Raw genomic sequence first — 10,349 nt, 5'->3', positions numbered from 1 at the left:
CAATAGTGACAAGTGAGGAAATGTGGTTTATGCACCATATGAAAATAAGAACTCCTATTGATCTTGCATAGTTCATCTTTAGAGACATGAAATATCTAGTTTGAGGGGTAAGAAACAATCTGGTGTATGGAATGATTGTGAATTAATTGATAAGTTGAAAATCAACATTAGCTTTGACAAACCCAAAATGTAGAATAAAATCAAATTCTTGAACAATAACACACTTGGAAGAATGAGTTATGAATACAATGCTAAACAAAATAGTTGGGTAAAAAAGGATGAAGCACAAGAAAGAATACAAGTTGAGCAACCAGTACCAAGAAGTCAACTTGTGCAACCTATAGCACCTACCTCCGCATCAACACTCATTCCTCAAGTTGCACATAGGTCACACGGCCAACTTAGCACAATATGTATGAGTCAAGGAACCTACCAATATTTAAGTGCCAAGGTACAAGCAAGAATGATTGAACAAAATCTTGGAAAAATTAAGGAGAAAATTGAAGAAACAATTGCTAAATTTGTTCCTCAATTCCAAAATATCTTTGATCATTGCTGTTATGCAATTGAAAAAATGCAAGAAACAATTGACAAGCTTGGAGAAAGAATAAAATAACAGGTGCAAAATCAGATAGACGTAGTACATAATCAAAAAAAACTAAATGATAGGATGGACAGAACCAAATTCACAATCATTCACAACATTGATGACAGCTCTAAATTAGACACTGACTCTGATTCTGATCCAACTCCTAAACCTTATGCTCATTTATATAACAAAACATTTGCATACATTTTTCTGTTCTATTTTGATGTGTGATTGTATTGCAAATGTTCCTTGTGTATATTGTAATTAATGAAATACATCTTTTGCTCAATTCCTTGTGCACATACTTGATACACTCTTGTTGCTATTGTTGTGTGCTATCTATGAGCTTTATATTCTTATGCTCAATTTTTGGTTCCTTTATAATATAACAAAAGAGGAAGAATATTGTGAGCAAAATTTTCTAAAAGCCTAATGATAATTCTATTTTATAGAATTATTTTACTCTAATTTTGTTATTAAATATTAGCTAAGTCCTCAATTTTCAATTATAATTTAATTATTTTTTAGATGTTTTTATGATTAGGTACTTTTTAGTGAGTTATTTTAATTTTATGTTATTCCTTTTATTTTAGTTATTATTTATTGGTTTTTATATTTTTTTAGGATTAAAAGTGATTGGGCTTAATTTTGGAAAGTAAGGTGTCGAAAGACCTAGAATCTACTTGCGTATGTTTCGGTATTTTGAACATATCTTGAGATAAAGAACCTTAAATGATGTGATTCTTAGAACATTGGAAAGCTAAGAGACAGAGCTACAACTTTCATGAAGATCACTTTGCCCAGTTCTGCTTTGAAGATAGAGAAAATCGCGTCGAAAAATGGCTGGATGTACTGTGCCGAGAATGAAAATTTGTAAAGACTGATAATTGATTTTTGGGCCTTTTATTACATTCTTAAGCCCAAATAAACCCTAGGTCAGCTTAAGGAACTTTAGGTTTAATCTATTAGTATAAATAGGATATGTTTTGACAACATTAAGTAGACAACCTTTGGGAGATTCAAGAAACTAGAAGTTGAGGCTGAAACTTGAAGATCAAGGCGGAGAATATTGTTTTGTTTTCTTCCTTAACTTTTATCATTCTTGATACTTGCAATGGTTGAATTTTATACAATGTTATTTTATTTTACAATTATGAGTAGCTAAATTTCTTTTTCTAGGATTGCAATTGAACTCACATGTAGTCTAGATTTTTAATCTCTTTCTTACTTATTTTTAATGGGATTTGAATTGTTTATTCCAATTTGTTCTTAATGCTTTTAATTGCCTGATCACTAATTAAATTGACTTAGGAACCTAAACAAACTTGGGAAAAGGAGTTTAGAGTAGACTAAAATTGGGATAGCATATGATCAAATTAATTGATTTGCGTACAGGATAGGGATATACCTATAGGCCGTATATAGCCAGATTAGAGCCTGAACTTAATGAGTCTGTTTTAATTTCAAATCACATAGGGATATAGTGTTTTGGTTAAAATATATATTTTTATAGGTTGAGTCGAGATACCCTTATAAATAATTTAGGACTCTAGGTTAGCAATTCAACCCATTGAAATAAGTTAAGTAAGAGAGGTAAGACTTAGATGAAGTGTGAGGGATATTGTGATCCTAGGCTAGTTTGATTTGATATTTTCTCAAGTTATTATTTTGATTTTTCTTATTGGTTTTAATTTTAGTTTTAATCAATTATTTAATTTTGATTATTTGGATAAGATTAAATTGTTCTAATTTTAGTACTTAGTAAAGTTTTAGATTAATTCCTTGTGGGATCGATACCGTACTTGCTAATATACTATCTATTCGATACGTATACTTGCGTAGTAGGATTTTAACTGACAAGTTTTTGACGCCGTTGCCGAGGAATTTTTTCTAGATTTATTACTAATACTAATACCAAGCAATTTAGTCTTACCTCAAATTTTATTTTTCTTGTTTTAATTTTAGATTTTGTTTTTTTGCAGATATCTTTAGTTATTGTATGCAAAGAAGAAACAACTTGAATCTTGTTCCCTTTGATCCTGAGATAGAAAGAACTTTCAGAAGACGTCGAAGGGAGAATTTACAAGTTACAGCTTCAAATCAAACAATGGCTGAGGATAACATTAATAATGGTAATAATGCCATTAATGTGGTTCCCGAAGCACATAGAGCATTGTGAGATTATGCAGTTCCTCTATTGCAAGGTTTGCACCAAAGCATTAAGAGACTTTCCATCAATGCGAATAATTTTGAAATCAAACCAGCCTATATTCAAATGATTCAGTCTTCAGTTCAGTTTGGTGGGTTACCTAGTAATGATCCTAATACTCATTTAGTAAATTTCCTGGAGATTTACAATACTTTTAAATACAATGGAGTAACTAATGATGCTATTAGATTGAGACTGTTTCCATTCTCTCTAAGGGACAAAGCAAAAAATTGGCTTAATTCACTGCCTAATGGGTTTATCACTACATGGGAGGAGTTGGCTCAAAAGTTTCTCTCAAAATTCTTTTCACCTGCAAAGACTGCAAAGTTGAGGAACGATATCACCTCATTCACACAATTTGATGGTGAGTCCTTGTATGAAGCTTGGGAGAGGTTTAAAGAACCATTGCAAAGATGCCCACATCACGAACTTCCTGATTGGTTGCAAGTTCAGACATTCTACAATGGGCTGATTGGGTCAATTAAAACCACAATTGATGCTGCTGCTGGTGGGGCATTGATGAGTAAGAATGCTGCAGATGCATATAATTTATTGGAAGAGATGGCTTTAAATAATTATCAATGGCCTTCAGAAAGGTCGGGTTCAAGAAAAGTTGTTGGAGCCTATGAAATTGATACAATGAGCAACTTAGCTGTGCAAGTGGCTGCACTGTCCAAAAAGATTGACACATTGGGAGTTCATGCAGTTCAAAATTCAATTTGTGAGATGTGTGGGGATGGCCATTCAAATGATCAATGTCCATACAATTCTAATCAGTCCAGTTTGTGGGGAACTTTAACAGACAGCAAAACAACCCATATTCCAATACTTATAATCCTGGTTGGAGAAACCATCCCAATTTTTCATGGAATAACAATGCAGGGCCTTCCAATCCAAAACCCAACATGCCTCTGGAATTTCAACAGCAAGTTAAACCACTAGTTCTTGAAAAGAAGCCCCAAGTGGAAGAACTTCTTTTACAGTATATATCCAAGAATGATGTGATAATTCAAAGCTTTGGAGCATCATTGAGAAATCTTGAAACCCAAGTGGGACAACTTGCAAACTCCGTCAATAGTAGACCTTAAGGTTCCCTACCTAGTGACACACAAATCAATCCTAAAGGTAAGGAACAATGCCAAGCAATCACCTTAAGGAATGGAAAAGAGATTGAAGGGGTGAATGAAAAAGTAGTTGAAACTGAGAATGAACATGTTGATAATGAAAGAATTTGTGAGAAAGAAAGTGAAGTCGAACAGAAAGAGAAGGTCAAGGCTAAAAATCAAGGAGTTTCTCAAGTCATTCATCCTCCACCACCTTTTCCCCAAAGGCTCCAAAAGCAAAAGCTTGAGAAGCAATTTCAGAAGTTCATCAATGTCTTCAAGAAATTACACATAAATATTCCTTTTGCTGAAGCTCTGGAACAAATGCCTAGTTATGTCAAGTTCTTGAAGTACATCCTCTCCAAAAAGATAAAGCTATGTGAGTTTGAAACTATCTCCCTTACAGAAGAGTGTAGTGCAATTCTTCAAAACAAGCTACCACTAAAACTCAAAGATCTAGGTAGTTTCACAATCCCTTACACTATTGGTAATTTTTTTTTTACAAAAGCTTTGAGTGATTTAGGTCCAAGTATCAATTTAATGCCTTGGTCAATTTTTGAGAAACTTGGTTTGGGGGAATGCAAACCCACTTTTGTAACTTTGAAATTGGCTGATCGTTCTTATGTGTACCCAAGGGGAATTATTGAAGATGTTCTTGTCAAGGTAGATAAATTCATTTTTCCAGTTGATTTTATAATTCTTGACATGGAAGAAGATAGGCAAATTCCAATCATTCTTGGGAGGCCATTCTTAGCAACTGCTAGAGCTTTAATTGATGTTGAAAAAGGTGAGCTTACTTTGAGAGTTCAAGACCAACAGGTAACATTTAATATTTTCAAAGCTTTAAAATTGCCTGTCACATCTGAAGACTGTTTTTCTGTGAGTGTAGTGAACAATTTGACACATGATGTTTTCTTAAAAGAAAATCCCAATGATCCTTTTGAAGCATGTTTATTTGCTAACTCTGATAGGGATGATGATGAGTTTATTGAATATTCAAATTTGTTGAATGCTCACTCCAGATTTAGAACTAATCATCAATTTGAGTCTTTAGATATTTCAACTTCTTTGGTGCCAGCTTTTAAGCCTTCTATTGAGGAGCCATCTATTTTGGAACTCAAACCTCTACCAGCACACTTGAGGTATGCTTATCTTGGAAAATCTTCCACTCTTTCGGTTATTATTTCTGATGCTCTTACTAGCTTACAAGAGGAGAAATTATTGAGAACACTTAGAGCATTCAAGAAAGCAATAGGGTGGACCATAGCTGATATTAAGGGAATTAGCCCTTCTATTTGCATGCATAAAATTCTTCTTAAGGAAGATCACAAAGCCACAATTGAATAACAAAGAAGATTAAATCCTATCATGAAGGAAGTAGTCAAGAAGGAAATCATCAAGTGGTTGGATGCCGGAATAATCTACCCTATCTCTGATAGCTCATGGGTAAGTCCAGTTCAATGTGTTCTTAAGAAAGGAAGAATGATTGTGGTGGCCAATGACAATAATGAGCTCATTCCAACAAGAACGGTGACTGGATGGAGAGTGTGCATGGACTACTGCAAGCTCAACAAAGCTACAAGGAAAGATCACTTCCTTTTTCCATTCATTGATCAAATGTTAGATCGCTTGGCTGGTAAGGAATATTATTGTTTTCTAAATGGTTATTCTAGCTATAACCAAATTGCTATTGCTCCTAAAGATCAGGAAAAGACTACATTTACATGTCCTTATGGCACCTTTGCTTTTAGAAGAATGCCATTTGGATTATGTAATGCACCTGCCACCTTTCAACGATGCATGATGGCCATATTCACAAACATGGTGGAAAAATGCTTGGAGGCATTTATGGATGATTTCTCAGTCTTTGGAAATAATTTTGATGATTGTCTTTTAAATCTTGCTAGGGTACTCAAGAGGTGCGAAGAGACAAATTTGGTGCTCAATTGGGAGAAATGTCACTTCATGGTGCGAGAAGGTATTGTTCTTGGGCACAAGATCTCTAGTAATGGCATTGAAGTAGATAAAGCAAAAATTGAAGCAATTAAGAAATTACCACCTCCAATAAATGTCAAAGGTATTAGAAGCTTTCTTGGTCATGCTGGTTTTTATAGAAGATTTATTAAGGATTTTTCAAAAATTTCTAAACCACTTTGCAATTTATTGGAGAAAGATGTGCCATTTAATTTTGATAATGAATGTCTTGTTACTTTTGATGAATTGAAGAAAAGATTAATATTTGCACCTATCATAATTAGTCCCGATTGGACTTTTCCTTTTGAGCTAATGTGTGATGCAAGTGATTATGCGGTGGGAGCTGTTTTGGGACAAAGGAAGGATAAAATCTTCCATTCCATCTATTATGCTAGCAAGACTTTGAATGAGGCTCAGAAAAATTATACCACGACAGAAAAGGAGCTCTTGGCTGTGGTTTTTACTTTTGACAAATTTCACTCCTATCTCGTGGGGACAAAGGTGATAGTGTACATTGATCACTCAGCTATCAAGTATTTGATTGCCAAGAAGGATACTAAGCCAAGATTGATAAGGTGGATCTTCTTACTTCAAGAATTTGATCTTGAGATTCGTGATAGAAAAGGAAAAGAAAATCAAGTTGCAGACCACCTCTCAAGATTAGAAATTGAAGCTCAAGGTAAGGATTCGACCTTAATCAAAGAGATGTTTCGTGATGAACAAATCCTTCAAGTTGGTAAGAAATCACTTCCTTGGTATGCTGATTTTGTAAACTATTTGGTAAGCAATATTATTCCCCCTGATTTAAATTTTCATCAGAAAAAGAAATTTTTGCATGATGTTAAATTTTATTTTTGGGATGAGCCTTACTTGTTCAAACAGTGTAAATACCAGATGTTCAGAAAATGTGTCTTGGAGGAAGAGATTCAAAGTGTGCTTCACCATTGCCATTCTTCAGATTATGGAGGACACTTTGGAGGAACTAGGACTGCTGCTAAAGTCCTCCAATTAGGTTTGTATTAGCCTACATTATTTAAAGATGCTCATAATTTTGTCTTGCATTGTGACAGGTGCCAAAGGGTGGGAAATATCTCAAGGCGACATGAGATGCCTCTCAACAACATCATGGAGATAGAAATGTTTGATGTATGGGGTATTGACTTCATGGGTCCGTTCATATCCTCATATAACAACAAATACATTTTGCTAGCTGTGGATTATGTCTCCAAGTGGGTTGAAGCAGCAGCCTTTCCTCATAATGATTCGAAGGTGGTCATGAATTTCATCAAGAAGAATATTTTCACTCGATTCGGCACTCCAAGGGTAATCATTAGTGATGAGGGAAGTCATTTTTGCAATAAATATTTTGATGCCCTTCTGACAAAATATGGAGTTAAACACAAGGTCGCCACTGCGTACCATCCTTAAACTAGTGGCCAAGCGAAAATATCGAATCGCGAAATCAAGAGGATTTTGGAGAAAACCGTGTGTCCCATAAGAAAAGATTGGTCAAAGAGACTGGATGATGCACTGTGGGCATATAGGACTGCTTACAAGACCCCGATTGGTATGTCTCCATATAAGTTGGTCTTTGGAAAAGCTTGTCACTTACCGGTGGAACTTGAACACAATGCTTATTGGGCTGTGAAGAAATTAAATATTGATCTACAAACAACAGGTGAGCAAAGGTTGTTGCAATTAAATGAACTTGATGAATTTCGCCTTCAAGCTTATGAGAATGCCAAACTCTACAAAGAGAAAACAAAGCAATGGCATGATAAGAAGATACTAGCAAGAAGCTTTGAGCCAGGACAAGCAGTGTTGCTCTTTAATTCTCGCTTGAAATTATTTTTGAGAAAGCTCAAATCAAGGTGGTCTGGTCCTTTTATTGTCAATGAGGTATTCCCACATGGAGCAATCGAAGTTAGAGGGACAAATAGTCGAAAATTTAAAGTCAATGGACAAAGATTAAAGCATTATTGGGGAGGCGAAATTAATAGTCAAAAGTCCTCAATTCACTTGCTTGATACGGCCTAAAGTCCAAGACAGTCCAGCCGAAGACTATAAATGAAGTGCTTCTTGGGAGGAACCTAAGCTTCTTAACCTTACTCGTTTTTATTTTTTTTCATTTTTTTATTATCTTTTATTTTTTTTTATTTTTTTTATTTTTTTATTTTTTTATTTTAATCTATATTTTTTTCTTTTCGCAGGTCATTGGATTAAAAAAAAAAAAACTTTAAAGTTGCGGCCCTCAATTTGAGAGCTGCGGCCTTGAAAGGTGCCAATATGTGCGCTGAAATAGAAAGTTTCAACGCCGTAGCCCTCAAATGGAGAACCGCGACGCTGGATAAAGCAAGAGAGAATGGGCCCAAACAGAATGTTTCAGCGTCGCGACCTTCACTTTAAGCACCGCGGTGTTGAACAAAAGACTAAAATACATACGAGCTGAGCGCGCAGTGCTCAAACCCGAAGCATGATGCTTCGGGATAGAGAAGTTGAGCACCACGACCCTCACAAGTCAGGGCCGCGGTGCTAGGTTGGGGCCCAGCCCTAACCCTTTAAAACAAATTTTATTTTGTGTTCTCCTCTTCTTCTTCTTTCACTTTCTTTGTCTCCTGCCGCCACACACACACAATCCCCCATTCTTCTACTGCAACTCTCTTGCTTCTCTCTTTTTCCTTTTCACTCCAAAAATTCTGCAGTTGATTTATAGTTAGATATTTTTTTTTCTGCACTTGTTACACTCTTCAAGTAACCATTCCTCCTTCTCTCCTGCAAATATTTCTTTTTCCATTGTTTTTATATAGAGAGAAGATGATGTTGATGTTAATTGTAAATCATGTAATTTTTGCTCCTTGAATGTGTCCATTGTGCCTACTTATTTATGGGTTTTTTCATACTTCCTCATATATGATGCTTAAAGTGCAGAAAATTTAGTGATTAGTGCTTAATTTCTGTTACCCATTTAATGGATCCATGGAACTTTGTGCTGTTGACAATAGACTTGACACAATCTTTGTTGATGTGAGTACATGATGGGTTGATTAAATTTTTAGATGCTCGGTTGAATAAGTAGAAATAAATTTTGGAATTGTGGTGCAACACATGCCATATCTAGTAAGTTTGGATGCATACATTGTCATAGAATTTTTTTTATTTTATTGAATTGTGGCATTGTGAAAACTATGATTATGAGAAGGCTATCTTAATGTTGTGAGCTAAAGGAACTTTAGTCTGCATCTCAAGAAGTAAAATTGTCAATGGAAATCTTGAATTTGATTTGTTACATTGGACAGGCACTAATTAAGCTCATGCTTATAAATCTTTCATATTTTCATGCTTGTTGATACAATACTACTTGCATATTTTTCCTCTGAATTTGTTTTAATAATTAACTTTCTTTTGCAGGAATGGCACCAAAACGATCCAAGCCAAGTTCTAGTGGATCTTTTGATAGATTGAAGTTTATATCTGCCAAAGCCTCTGCGCGCTATCATACATCCTTGATCAACAAAGTGCCCATTCCCGAACGAGGAATAGAGATCCCCATTCTGCCTTACAAGGAGATTAATGACCTGATTCGTGACAGATATTGGCGTCAATTTTGTCACCAACCTGATGCAGTAGTGGTTCCTGTAGTACGAGAGTTTTATGCGAATGTGGTTGAGCATGTTAATGGTGTGGCATTTGTTCTATTTGGGCGATCATCAGGATTGCAATGAGATTATATCAACGTTGTGCATTGAAGGAGCTCAATGGAAGACATCGCATGGTGAGCCAGTTTCCTTCAAACAGAGTGTCATGAAAAAAGAGTTGAAAGTTTGGTTACATTTTGTAGCAGCACGGTTACTCCCTTCCACTCATATCAGTGATGTCACGAAGGATCGTGCAGTGCTTATTTATGCTATTGTCACACATAAATCCATTGATGTTGGTAAGGTTATCTCCCATGCCATCCTACATACGGGTCGCACTAAACGAGATGGTATAGGTTTTCCTTCCCTCATCACTGCCTTATGTGCGCAAGCTGGTGTGCAATTGAGTGATAAAGAAGAACTTCAACAACCAAAACTTCCTATCACCGTGGGCATTCTTCAGAGATTAGAGGAATCTACACAAGTTGCTGGTAGTTCTTCCCAAGCTGCTATCCCACCTCCACAAGCAGTGCCCACACGTTGTGTTGCTCAATGGATGGAGTGCATCGATCGTCATTTAGATCGTCAAGAAAGGCAGAATCAGGCAATTGAACAGATGATGCGAGCCTATGCTACACACGTTGGGATGGATATGTCTACTTTTCCTTCGTTACCTACGGATTCTGACTTTGAAGATGATTTTGGTGGTGCTGATGCTGCGAACTTGTAGACTACCGATTTGGAGTGAGGGGAGTATTCTTGTCCCTTGTCTGTTAATTTATTTTATCACATTGAGGACAATGTTCATTCTAAGTTTGGGGGAGTAGTTTAGAATTTGT

At 35.7% G+C, this 10,349-nt stretch overlaps 1 non-coding gene and 1 pseudogene across 1 annotated transcript; one reads left to right on the top strand and one right to left on the bottom strand.

Annotated features, from left to right (window-relative positions):
* The first annotated feature begins 2,696 nt into the window (after nucleotides 1-2,696).
* Nucleotides 2,697-5,854, top strand: LOC108660654 (uncharacterized; annotated as a pseudogene).
* On the bottom strand, nucleotides 3,123-3,229 carry LOC148764099 (small nucleolar RNA R71). The gene has a single exon (XR_016024994.1). It is a non-coding gene; the product is annotated as a small nucleolar RNA R71 (small nucleolar RNA).
* Nucleotides 5,855-10,349: the final 4,495 nt, after the last annotated feature.

This window comes from Theobroma cacao, chromosome 2, assembly GCF_053813885.1.
Source record: "Theobroma cacao isolate CCN51 chromosome 2, ASM5381388v1, whole genome shotgun sequence".
NCBI classification, from domain to species: domain Eukaryota; kingdom Viridiplantae; phylum Streptophyta; class Magnoliopsida; order Malvales; family Malvaceae; genus Theobroma; species Theobroma cacao.
This window is presented reverse-complemented; position numbering and strand designations above follow the sequence as displayed.